We start from the raw sequence: 14270 nt of genomic DNA, 5'->3' as shown, positions 1-14270 counted from the left end.
CATATACATTAATAGAAAGATTATTCTTTTTCTCAAATTTAGGAATATCTGTGAGTGGCATTGGGAATTTAAAATCTTTAATGTTCAAGGTATTCTCATATTTCATATATTGTTTTACTGTTTCTGAATTACATTTTGGTGGATGTAAGTGAGCAAGAACAGACCAGAGAAAACATTTATTATCATTGTTCTTCATATTAACAACTGCCTTCTTTAGTTTTATTTCTTTTGGTAATTCAATATAAGAAGAAGCTTCAAGAGGGTTTGATTTTAGAATGTGTATATCTAAAAAGATGATTTTTAAAAATATTAAATCCACTTCGGACCACTGTATTATCAACATCCTCCTCTTGTCTTGATAGTTCTTCATAAACCCCACTATTCAAAAAAAATCTTGAAATGATGTTATAAAATGAAGATCTGTTCTCATATAAGGAGTTTGTTCTTCATCTTGTCTTTTCATATTCATTTTCACTCCCATATAAAACTTTAAAGTTTTCATTTCTTTTAATGTCTTTTTAATAACTTTTTCAACATCAGGTTTCAATATTTCAATTGATTCAGCGATTGAAGATGGACCAGGTTCTCCAAATTGAAAAATCGTTATATTAATATGATTCTTAAAAGCTCCATCAGTGTTTTCAATATAATAGTCTCCCTTTACTTTAAACTCATTCTTCTTGTATTTTTGTGATTGAAGGTGATTCTTATAACTACTCTTCAAAACATCCTTTGAGCAGATATCACAATGTTTTCTTTCCAACTCAAGAGGAGATATTTGTTTGAAAAGATTGAATGTGTGTTTGTTGGTTTGAAGGTGTTTTTTATAATATTTATATTCGTGATTACAAACATCACAGTACGTTGTATTCACCATATTTATATCATAAAACTTTGCTGAAACTAAAATTTTCTTCATGAAAATGTTGTTTAATTTATAGGTGAATCTGTGCTTAAAACCATTTTACCCTCCAACTTTTTCACTTAATAAATACAGTGTTTCAAGACACAAAAGACAATTTTCAATCAATCTCTTCATTTGTTAAAGATACTGAGAAATATGTCAAGGAAGTAAAATTGAACAAAGATAAATAGAAAAACAATTATGGCGAATAACATGAGTTATTCAATTTCCTTCAGTGGAAGGGCTTTTAGTATACCTGGAAGAACATCAATTAAGGTATCTCGAACAAAAGTTTCTCCTCTCCTTCTGGCAATGAAAAAACAATGAAACAAGAAAAAGTATCAAAAAAAAAAACCTTATGGATGAAGATTTAGAAAGAAAAGATAAGACCATCTGTAACATGCAAGGTGAAATTTGTATTTTTTTCAACAACCCTAAAGATATAAATCCTGATGAAATAAAGGATGTTAATATATCAGGTGAAATGACATTTCGTTCAATTGTAGTTAAGGATCATTTTAAAATTACCTTTAATATAAAAAATATTGCAGTTGAATCTGTTGATGAAAAAAAGTATATAGATATCGATGGTAATGTTTTTTTCTACTCATTAAATATGAGTCAATATTCAACTGAAGATTTTGAAGATCATGAGAGTGATATTGATACCGAGAGTTTGCATTCAAACGATAGTTATGATACCGAGAGTTTGTGTTCAAACAATAGTTATGGAAGTAAAGATGATTCTGAAAGTATCGAAGATGAATTTCAGTTTAAGTAAAGTTTTACTTCATAAATATGAATAGTTTACTCGATTTTGAGCCTCTTGAATTCCCTGATTCTCCATATGACAAATTTGAGAATTGTCCTGCGTGTGAAAGACGGGGATTAAACACAGAGTCAAAAGTAAAGTTTTACTTTATAAATATGAATAGTTCACTCGATTTTGAGCCTCTTGAATTCCCTGATTCTCCATATGACAAATTTGAGAATTGTCCTGCGTGTAAAAGACAGGGATTAAACACAGAGTCAAAAGCCTATAAACAATGTATATTCTGTGATTATCTTCGAATTAATGATAATAAAAAATATAAAAAGGAAAATAATTCTTTAAGATTTACACCAAAAATGAATTACTTCACAAGATTGATTGGAGAAATGAGTGTAAAGTATGAGGGTGATAACACACCTTTCCTTACAAGGGAAGAAACTGAACGTATTAGAGAAATGTTCAAAGGATTGTTGTTGTATATTATTCATGGATGTGATTTTCAGGGAAATATCAACACAAGATATTGCATAAATAAAATAATGGATTATCTTGAAATTAAACCTGAACTTAGGATAAAATATAGAGTTTCTAAAAAAGCCAACAATAAATCAAATAACCTGTTTTCCAAATATATAAATGAATGATTTTTTACCCATTTGGGAAAATAAGATAAAATTTAACATCCATAAAAATCTCCCAAATTCATTAAAATGCCTCATAGTTTGTTCAAGTGGATGTGGAAAAAATCTGCTTACTTTTAAAGATGCTCCTCACTCCCAACTTTTTAGATTATGATAATTTAATAATTTTCACAAAGTCGAGTTTTCAACCAGATTATCAACGACTCTCACAAGGTTTTAGTGCTGGTCTTCAAAAAGAAGATATAATCGGTTTATTTAAACTTCAAAAAAACCTAAATGATTTTAACATTGAAGATATAATACAACTATTTTGTGATACACAGAGATGTAAAAAGAAATCAAAACCGATAACTTGTATTCTTAGTGATAATACGGATGATATACCGTCTCCACAAGATTTGGATAAATCACAAAAGAACCTTGTTATCTTTGATTGTGTTAATGAGAGAAACCAAACGTTAATGGACAGCTACTACACAAGAGGGAGACATTCTTCTTGTAATTGTATTTATCTTAGTCAATCGTACTTTCAACTTCCTCGTCGTTCCATCAGAAACAATGCTTATACTTTTATTTTATTCAAGTTAAATTCAAAAGATATAAACAATTTTTGGATAGACAATTGTTCTACATAATGTAGTAAAAAGGAATTTGGGGATTACATGAAACACATGACTGAAAAATATAAATATGTTGTTGTGAAACAAGATGAGATATTAAATGATATTTTTCAATAAATAAATGGATGCGAAAGAAAGAGCAAGAAGATTTAGGGAACATCAAGAGTTGGTTTCAAAAGTTGTAGAACAACAGGAAGACATAAAGAAAAAACGCAGACAAAAACTAACGGGTGAAGAAACATTTCAAAGAAAACGAGAAATTTTTTAAACCACTTTTAAAAACTTCCCAAGAAAAAAATATAGATGTTTCCACAGTTCCCACAATAAAATATACTCCGAGAAAGCTCCAAATGTTAAAAGATTTCAGTCAAATGACGGAGGAAGAATTAGAGCATATAGGAGAATTAGAATATGATGATGAAGGATTATTTCAACAACTGGAAGAGATGAATCGACCCCCTGATTATATTGTGAATGCTCTTCAAAACAATGAATATTCAGCGGATTCAAAAACCAAAGTAGGGCTCATTCCAACAGAACAACCAGCAATATTTCATCTTGTTCAAGAAAAGATATTGATATTTAATGATGAATTACGGTTCTTGAGTTCTGCTCAACACCCTGTCAAACTAACTCCGAGATTAATGTTTCTTCTCACAAATGATAGAAGACAAGGTTCAACTGTGAGGGATGAATCAGAGTATGTTGATAAACCATTGGATATGCGAAATAATGATGATAAAGTATATATTGATCTGCTGAACTCTGTTGATAAGAGGTTATTCTTTCTGGTAAAAGTCGGAAGAATGAGAAGGAGAAACATTATTCAGGCTTAAATATCCTTGGTTCAGGTGTGAGTTTTCTTCCAAATGACCCATCACAATTAGTTAATTGACTGTTATTGTTGTTAGGCAGTAAGAAGGCTGGAAATAATTGTTTTAATGAAGCATCAGCCATTTTAGACCAGTTGATGAACATGAAAATAATTAATAAATATCAATATAAAGACATTTTATCTCATATGAAATAAGATGAGAAGCACAATCCTTAGTTTCAATTTCACAACAAGCAACCACACATCTTCATTCCCATACCCACTACAACTTGACACAACAAAAGAATATGAGGCATCTTTATTGTCCATGGAAACTTATAATACCTTATTTAATATAACTGATAAAAATGACAAGTTTAGTTATAATCCGGGAAGAGGAATACAACATGATAACAGTCTCACCAGGAGCATATGAGATTTCTCAAATATCTTCTGAAATTGCTCGTCTTATGAAAGAACAGGGTGATGAACCAAAAAATATTGTTATAGACATTTAAAAACATACTTCAAAATCAACGATTAAACTTAAAAATAACTACAAGGTTGATTTCACAATTGATATTTCATTTTGAGAGTTATTGGGTTTCTCCTGAAAAAAGATTGAAACTAATGGGACGTTTTACAGTGATAATGTCATTCAAATATCCTCAGGAATAAATTCGGTGTTAATTCACTGTGATTTGATTGATGGTGCTGATAATGATGGAATAAAAACAAATACAATATTTTCATTCAGCGCATACTCAGCCCCAAATGGTTATAAATTCAATATGGAACCCAAAAATTTGGTTTATCTCCCTGTGTCAGGAAAATTTTAGGATAACCGACCAAGATAATCTTATGATTTCTTTTCATGGAGAAGTTATATCCATCACAATTCACCTACGTGAAGTTTTCCAATAAATAAATACGATGGTTATTGTGAGGAAACACAAGTTGGGAAAATATAAAATAATTACAGGGGATGGGATGTTCCTTTACCCATACTACAAGGGCGAAGCTATGTATCTTGGGAGAGATACTATAAACCAAAGAGACAAAGGGATGTCAGACATCAATTTAGAGGAGATGGGATAATTGATACTCTAATGGGTATCAGTTCAACTATTCTTAAACATAAAGACCTAATTGGTTCAACTGCTTCTGCTGTGTGAAATGTAGCAGGTGCTATAAAGAGTATAAAAGATGCCCAAAAGGAATCTCATAAATTACAAGTGTGGAGCTGTTGAACAGCTCCCAAGATGAGAGCAGCCATTTTTAATAGGATTACCTTTTCTTATATTGAATGTAGCATTTAATTGAGGAAGACAAAGCATTTAATTGAGGAAGCCAAAGCATTTAAGATGCTCTCAGTAAGCTACCGTTTTTTGACTGTTGGTAATCAAAGCAAGTCGGCTCTCTCTCTCTCTCTCTCTCTCTCTCTCTCTCTCTCTCTCTCTCTCTCTCTCTCTCTCTCTCTCTCTGTCTCTGTCTCTCTCTCTGTCTCTGTCTCTGTCTCTGTCTCTGTCTCTGTCTCTGTCTCTGTCTCTGTCTCTGTCTCTGTCTCTGTCGTGCAGCTGAACATCTGGCTTTCTTGTTGGCCCTTGTAACAACATTCTTTGAGCCTTGAGCTCGGAGAAGCCCAATCATAAATCAGCACTGTTTTGGTATAGTTCAAAAGGGAACATCTTGCAGTAGACTGAGACGATAATATATATTGTGATAAAGATCTGCCTGACCAATAACAGATCTTCTTGCTTGTGAAAAGATCAATGCTTTGTCAGGCCAGGAGAGAATATTTGCTGGGGTGTTGTTACTTTCAAAGAATACAATATCTTAGAAAGGAAATATAAAGCTGATGGAAGTTGGGGAAATCATGAAAACAGATGAGCAGGAAAAGTATATATAAAGTAAACCAAACTGCTTGCGGGCCAGAGTTTGACTGAGCTGGTATACTGTAGGTATTCTGTGCCTTTCTACTCTCGTGTACACTTTTGGTGCGTATTAAAGCTCTTCTCTACGACGATTGGTGTAGTCATTGCTTGATTTCAGTCAGCTGTGAAACCCTGATCTCGACATTTTGGCGTAGTTGGCAAGGGGTAAAAACAGAGCAAAAGAGGGGAACTTCTTGCTTGGTGAGACAAAAAGAGGACAGCAGCCGGCCGGCTTAAAGATAAGGTAAGAACTGCCTCTTTTTCTCGCACCGGGACATATAGGTTCGCTGCTCTTTGTGATCTGTACTTATCTTAAAAGAACGGGAAAAGAGGGAGCTTTGTGCACATCAAAAAGAGGGGTTCCCCGGGGGGTTAAGTGTTCGCAGGGGGGGTTGAAGTTGATGCTTGCAGGCTCATCTAAGAAATCCCTGGAGAACAGTGTCTAAAGGGGAGGTTGCAAGGTACAAACCCTGGGAGGGTAATCTGAGAAATCTCCAAGAGACAAGGTATTTCTGTGGGAGATTGAGGACGTGGACGGTGTGCAAGGGAGTGTGAGGGTTCGTGGAAAGGTGTGAAAGACACCCAACCCAACGCGAGACCACCCCAGGCAAAACACTGACCAGTCCAAAAATACTCTAGAAATGATCAAGGGAAAGTGGGAAAATAAAGCTGTAACGGAAATTATGGACCTAGGTCATGTGATCAATTAGAATCATGGTATGAATCAATATAAAAGTGCCCATATGCATTCCTAGAATAAGATTCGTTAAGATATGCATTTGTGAATAAGCCCGAACCAAACTTGAAGCTTGTAAGATGTGTAGGGAAGAAGCATGACAAATAAATAATGTTGGAAAAACAAAAAAGAAAAGTTGTAAGTGTTAAGATTAAAAGAATAAGTTGAGAAAACACCTTGCCCCATCCGTGCAACTGCAGTGCACAGAGCAGGGAAATCAAGAGGGAATACCAGGTAACCCATCTGAGGGTTTCCTTAATCCGTCGAGGTTGTGTCCAAACCTGGAAGGTACGAGGTCGCTGGCCACGACTTTTGCCTTCCCGGTGAGGAGGTGGCGGAAAAACGCAGGCGGAAGGGAAGGTTACAGTGCAGCAAACTCAAAATCGGTAAAATATCCATTAAAAGAACAGGAATTGAGATTAGTTCTGATGTGATAATATTTGGAAATTTAAAGCGAGGTGCTGAAAGAACAGCGGACGAAGCTCGGCTGCTCGTGAAAATGATGTGTGGAAATGGAAGGTGGGAGGGAATGATTCCCCACAGAGGGAAGGATGCCCCATTGTGAAGTGGAGGAATGTGTGCGCCTTGCCTGAAGGGTAAAGGTGGAGGTCGTGTTCCTCTTTGAGAGTTTTTTTTTTAACGACTCAAAAACGAGTCAACGGGAAAATTTGTGGCAGATGTGCCGAATAAAGCCTTGATTGTGATCTCCAAGTCCAGGAGTCCATACAACACGAATTAAATTGAGAATTATTTCATCGCGGTTGGAAATAAATAAAAGGTAATTTAATAGAGTCAAATAGTTCTGAAATTTTTTTAAATTAATTTGTATACGTTTTGATGTGTGGGTCGAACGCATGGACGCAGTTTGTTGTGGATGTGGAGATGGGGAGAGACGCGAGACCAAGGTGCGAAGGAAGGAGGGGTAGGATAAAAGGTGGGGGCGAGCTGTGTCGAAGTGCACATGCTGTGCGCAGAGGCGTGCTGTGTCTTCACTCGTCGGTGAATGAAACAATGACATCCAAGAACCAGGACAAAGACATTAGGCAAGCTGCAGAAATGTTTTTGGGGGAGATGACTAGTGGTCTTTGAACACGCGGCCATTGCGGGCCTTGTCACGGAGCATTAATCCTCTGCCTGGCGCGATCAAGTTTTTTTGTACGAAAGCCGACAGAGGAGCATGTTTGTTGTCCTTATATGAGCCTCTATCTGTCAGGATAAATTATTTGGATTAAAATTGACCATAAAAGCGGTTATCGTGCTGAATGTGTTGGTGCCTTGCTGTGAAGTGCGGGCTGTGCACGATTTTTGCTTGGGAGAGTCGGGCTGCGTGAAGTTTTCCTGAATACGGGGAGAGGCTTTGGAAAAGAAATATATATTTTTTTAACCGAGTGAGGCACGGAAAATTATCAACACGGTTGGTGCATCATTATTGTGAGGAGCTCGGTTTTACAATCAATTGTGGTTGGCATCTGTGGTTGAATGTACGAAGTAAGCCGTGTGTGAAGCCCTTGAAGGAGGGAGGGCTGTACGGTGTGCGAGATGGAGTACGAAGCACGAGTGTGGTCAACATCTGGGCCGCATTGAAATCGGCCGTGCCGAGGGTGCTGTGTAAATTTTCGAAGCAGTTCATCCTGGCCTTGTAAGTTTGCAAGTACACATGTGCAAATGGACAAGACCATTGTGTGCTGGACCCTGAGTAAATTCCACAATGTGCCAACCCCTACAGCCCCCTGCACCTCCGAAGAGTCTGGAGGTATGGCTGCCCTTTGAGCTGTGCAGCCTCGGTTCAAATCTCAACGCAGCTCTAAAACTGCCATCCTGGTGTTTCACATGCACTGCAAAGTTTGCTAACATCGGTTCGTGAACATTAAAGATCCCACGATGCTTTTTGCGAAGAGTTGGCAAATTATTGCAGGCACCCTGAACATTAAGCTACAAAACTGCTGCTCGAACGTGCAGGGGCACAGCTGCTGTCAGGATGGGTTCTGACTCGAGTCGTCAGTTGTGTGCAGTACGTGGCGACAGATTAGTATCAATTGTCACAAGGACGTGTTCGTGCAAATGATGCAGTGTCCCTCCACCGATACACACATTGGAATAAATAATCTCACCGACCTGGGTGGAATGACAGGCTGAGTCAACCTCAGGAACCAGGGATACTGAGAGTCAGGAGTCGCCAAGAGCCACAAACAATAGACAGTGTGCTCTGACGGTTTGAAAGAGGAAATGCGAACCGTGCAAGTGAGGTGCGGAGTGTGTGTTGGGATTTACTTTCGGCTCATGTAAAAGATAATTGAGAATTTGGCAGATTTTAAAAACAATTACCATGACATGTTTGAATGAAGAATGAGTTAAAATCGCAACTGTGGCTGTGGGCATAATTACATACGCAACCCAGCCGGGCACAGAGGAAAATATTTTATTTCATTTTATTTTGGGCAGAACCAAATGTTTTGCAGAAGTGTGGTCCAAATGGATGGATGGATGATATCTGATTATGCAGTGTTGGTTGACTCACTGTTGGAGTAAAATGTGGTTATCGAAAGATGTCCGATACTGGACATAACTGTCAGGGTATGTAGTGTACACTGAGAATAACATCTTGGAAAGTGATTCTGTGCTAATTGCGGTATGCAATCTAGCCGAGGGTGAAAGCATATTCCTGATACGTGTATACTGTACAGATGGCACAATGTAGGGGAACTGTGGAAATAAGAGGATATTTAATGTCGCAAAGTGTGCTAGTCAAGAATAGTTAAATCGATAGTAATATATTGAGCACATATGAAGCAAAAAAAAATACAACAACGACATCCTCCCTGGTTACCTTCCACCATCGGCCTTTCCGATGAGCATACGTGCCAAGCGCCTGTGGGGGAGTTATTTGGCAATCAACGCTACCTTACTACCTGGTGCTTGCAGCGGCATCGAGTTGCAGGTTCGAGTACCATCGAGCCGGATTGTCAAGGATTGCACGAGGCAGGAAGGTCCAAGGAAGCTTCTCACCTCCAGCTCACCTTCCCTCCGAGGGGGGAGTATCAATGAAGACCCAACGGGGTCCCTTTTTGGGGGGGTGTGTCTGGTGGGGGCCAGTCCTTAAGCAGCACCTGAATGGGTGCTTGTGTATAAATTTCCATTTATTTTATATTCTAATGACTCTGCCCTTATGTGCTTCTTATGGGCTTCATGATGGTGCCCAGGGAGCCACAGGGTTGTCTGGACCGCCTGGAGAAGTGGGAGGCAGTGGAACTGTTGGTGGTTCAGGTCCCATCGGACCTCCAGGCCCAAGTGGTCATGATGGCATGATTGGCCCTCAGGGCAATGCTGGAGACAGGGGTCTGCAAGGGGAGTCTGCAACACCAGGACGCCAAGGGGCGATTGGGATAATTACACCATCAGGATCGTCTGGGTCAGTGGGTGAGCAAGTGGTGGGTGCAGGTGAGCACATGCATCTGTGGTGAAGGTAGTGGTGTGAACCCGTGGGTCGGTTCGGACAGGCAGAATTCACATCTTTGTTTACGTTGAGATCTGAATTTGTTGTCTTCTGACGTCAGCATCGGTTGGTATTTTAAAAAAAACGCGTTTTTCATATCATAGCAGCCACCGTACCTGGGAAGGCTCTCTGTGCATTGTATTGTCATAATGGTAGACCGTGGGGCTATGTACGCTCTCTGATGACGACCAACTTATGAATGGGAAAGAAGGGTGCGGTCGGTGGAACTAACTCTACTGCTCCCTCAAGCGGTCGTGCTTGCTGCTGATACCCAGCCCCCACAACAAAGTGGTTACCCAAAAGGTTTTGCTCGCTTTGGCTCATAAAAATGAGCTGCACGAGAAAAAAAAGGGGGATGATGTAGAAGGAGGTGCTGAGAATATGGTACACTCAAGAACTTGCAGAGGTGGGAGAAAATCGAAAATTTGTAAAATCGAGAGTTTTGGAAGCAGCTTTGTATTATCAAATGTTTGTGGTGTGTGCTGCCTTTGGGCTGTTGTGTGCATCACTGGTTGGAGCATGACTGTGCTGCTGATGCGGTGTCCCTATTACCAGTGTACTGATGTTCATTTTTTGCCAGTCTTAAAGGAGTGACAGGCTGAGTTAGCCCTCTGGGGTTCGTTTAGTGGTAAATGAAACTTGAGCTCAGGGCTCTGGGATCCTGGTCACCAATTTAAGGGCAAGGCCAAACAGTACATATAATTATTGGTAGAATGTCTGTAAAATATATGGACATGTATAAATGAATATTAACTCTTGTGATGCGAATAAATATTGTGAAAGAGTTTGACAACAGGGTGTTCGAATGGAGGAACGTCTTGAAGATGCAGTGGACTGGACTTTTTCAGGTATTATTGGTTACCCAAGGAGCTGTCAAGAAAAGGTAAGCCAATCATGGATTCACGCATCTCATTGCAAAAGGATACAGGAAATCGAAAAGAGAAAGAATGTTACTGGAGGTTTATGACAGATGTGGCAGTGTTTGATTGGCATGTGTATAATCGTGATAATATGGACAATAACAGATAGTGAGGACATTTTGGGAATGTCAGAGATCAGAATGTTTGGTAGGTCAATTGTAGGGGAAACAAGGAATGGGTTGTGACAGGGTGCACAGGGAAGAAAAAAGGTAAACATTGGGATCAATTGCATTAGGAAGGCGTATATGGGAAAACACTTATCGGGCCCTGATATATAATTATGCATCTCGTGTGCCATGGGATGAAGGAGACAAAGGCATTGTACGCCTGGAACAAGGCATATTGTTACATGAAGGGATAACTGGGACAAGGATAGAGATAAGGATACGAATAAATAATCTTGCAGAATCCCAGAAATCATTAAATGGTATATTTCTGTGACCTAGCGGAACACCTAAGGAAGGTAACTGCAGAGTACCATGACTATTTTAAGGAAGAAGGGTTCAGATCATGGGTAATGGAAGTGTTTGGTGAAGGGGGAACATGGATATTCCACATGTTGATAGTTGGCCTTATGATATTCAGTGTTATTGTCATCATTGCAGAAAAGTAATGGTGTGTGTGTGTGTGTGTGTGTGTGTGTGTGTGTGTGTGTGTGTGTGTGTGTGTGTGTGTGTGTGTGTGTGTGTGTGTGTGTGTGAGAGAAAATTTACCACAGTGACACAATGGTGGTGCATGAAGTTCCCCTGGACCAAACATCTCAGAAAACCCAGAAAATGAAGAACCTAGTTTAAAATTTAGTCGAGACGCCGTGATGGTGGTATTATTTTTTGGGAAATATGAAAGTACAGACACTAGTGCTTTCGGGAGTAAACACTCTGCTTAAACTCACATTGGATGAGTGTCTCGAATTGCTTGTACCAATGACGAAGATGGAAAGAAATGTTATCTAAACATTGCCTTGTTGGAAAATGTTGGGACTTTTCTTTAACATTTTTATTTCACTCTGGCTTGCAGTTTATAAAATTATATTCTTTTTGTTGGTTCATAAAGAACACGATATATAGCAAAAAATACATTCTTATTTGTTGTTTATAAAAATTATATTCTTGTTTGCTAATTCTTACTTGTTTATAAAAATTATATTCTTGTTTGCTGTTCATAAAGAACCATAGGTAGTTAAAAAATATAAGTATCTTTTTTGTGTGTGAAATAATTCTTTCTGTGAGTGTTGTTTTTGAAAAGTAATTTTGCTTCCTCATGACCTATATTCAAGTCATAATTGTTGAAATGTATATTCAAGTTATAATTGTTGAAATGTATCCACTATTCTACAGAGGGGTGGGGTATTGGTGGGCTGGTCAGGATAGTAGAGGGAGGGCTTTTCTATGAGGCGAGAAAGTGCAGGCGGAACTTTCGTGACGTTATGGCCCACTTGGAGCTACTCATAAGGGTGTGCCACCTCTGGAAAAGACTCCTGTCTACCACCTTACCGATGCATCGAGATTCCATCTCTAAAAATTATTATAATTGTGGTGTTCCTTTTCCACTGTTTCTAAGTAACAGAGGGGCAAATGTGGAGCTGTTGAACAGCTCCCAAGATGAGAGCAGCCATTTTTAATAGGATTACCTTTTCTTAAATTGAATGTAGCATTTAATTGAGGAAGCCAAAGCATTTAAGATGCTCTCAGTAAGCTACCGTTTTTGGACTGTTGGTAATCAAAGCAAGTCGGCTATATATCTCTCTCTCTCTCTCTCTCTGTCTCTGTCTCTCTCTGTCTCTGTCTCTGTCTCTGTCTCTGTCTCTGTCTCTGTCTCTGTCTCTGTCTCTCTCTCTCTGTCTCTGTCTCTCTCTGTCTCTGTCTCTGTCTCTGTCTCTGTCTCTGTCTCTGTCTCTGTCTCTGTCTCTTTGTCGTGCAGCTGAACATCTGGCTTTCTTGTTGGCCCTTGTAACAACATTCTTTGAGCCTTGAGCTCGGAGAAGCCCAATCATAAATCAGCACTGTTTTGGTATAGTTCAAAAGGGAACATCTTGCAGTAGACTGAGACGATAATATGTATTGTGATAAAGATCTGCCTGACCAATAACAGCTCTTCTTGCTTGTGAAAAGATCAATGCTTTGTCAGGCCAGGAGAGAATATTTGCTGGGGTGTTGTTACTTTCAAAGAATACGATATGTTAGAAAGGAAATATAAAGCTGATGGAAGTTGGGGAAATCATGAAAACAGATGAGCAGGAAAAGTATATATAAAGTAAACCAAACTGCTTGTGGGCCAGAGTTTGACTGAGCTGGTATACTGTAGGTATTCTGTGCCTTTCTACTCTCGTGTACACTTTTGGTGCATATTAAAGCTCTTCTCTACGACGATTGGTGTCGTCATTGCTTGATTTCAGTCAGCTGTGAAACCCTGATCTCGACACAAGCAATAAAAGAAATTAAAAAGGCAAAACTCAGTTGTCTCCCCAAGAACGACAGAAAATAATTTGAATACTTGGATCAGGGTTTCAAAAGTTTTAACATCTTTTTTCCTAAATAAATACAGCTATGGAAGCAATTGATAGTATCTATGATTTGGATGATACTATTATTATCTCAAACTCCACTAAAAAAGAAGATTACTTCAAGGTAAATGCAATAACTGGAACAGACTGGAATGCAAATGGTTCAAAATGTTTTGAAATAAATAATCAACAAACCTATTTGAATCGATCCGAAAGTTTCTTGTTGTGTAAATTTACATTCACTAAGGCTGGGTATAACACAAACGCTACACTCGTAAATGATTTCTTCTGGAAAATGTTTGAGAGTGTCCGTTTGTACATTAGAACACAATAAGTTGAAGCAGTTGATTATGTCTCTGCTGTATCTGAAATGATGAAATTTACACTATATTCATTCGGTGATAGAATGGGAAAGGGGGCTGTCAAAGGTTTTATTCCTGATATGTCAACGGGAACAAACACAGACCCTGGATATAATCAAAGGAAAGGAATGTATAATGATGATACAAATTCAGGTAATAGTTTTACTGTGGCAGTTCTTCTTAAAGGTATATTTGGATTTTGTGATCATGATAAAGTTCTGTATGGTCTTAAAATTAGATTTCATCTACAAAGGAATGATAATGAAAATAGATTACTTTTTGGTGTTGCTAGTGCTTTTGGTGATCAGATTAAATTTGTAATTGAAGAATTGAGTTGGTATATTAGTGAATATACTCCTAATCTTAAAACAGAAGAGATGTTGAATAGAAGACTTAACTCAAAGAAACCACCCAGTGTATCATACCTCAAACGAAGATATCAACACGTTAAACTCAACCAAACCACTTACACGTGGAATTTGGGTGTTCTGGAAGGAAAGCCACGATATCTGTGGATCATTTTTAAAAAGCCAGATGGTGACACTGCGACTGATAAGAATAATGCATTGAG

The 14270-nt window shown here is 38.3% G+C and overlaps 1 protein-coding gene and 1 long non-coding RNA gene across 2 annotated transcripts in view; both read left to right on the top strand.

Annotated features, from left to right (window-relative positions):
• Window positions 1-14270, top strand: part of LOC147021219 (uncharacterized) — a 98283-nt gene that overhangs the window by 55732 nt on the left and 28281 nt on the right. The gene's annotated exons all lie outside the window — the stretch shown is intronic.
• LOC147021220 (uncharacterized) lies at window positions 5190-11531 on the top strand. Its single transcript, XR_015061338.1, has 2 exons — window positions 5190-10320; window positions 10763-11531. It is a non-coding gene; the product is annotated as an uncharacterized LOC147021220 (long non-coding RNA).

The sequence above is a fragment of the Eptatretus burgeri genome, chromosome 8, assembly GCF_056783735.1.
Source record: "Eptatretus burgeri isolate ZD-2024b chromosome 8, Ebu_testis_v1, whole genome shotgun sequence".
Classification (NCBI taxonomy): Eukaryota; Metazoa; Chordata; class Myxini; order Myxiniformes; family Myxinidae; genus Eptatretus; species Eptatretus burgeri.
Note: the sequence above shows the minus strand (reverse complement) of the source record. Positions and strands in the feature narration are given on the sequence as shown.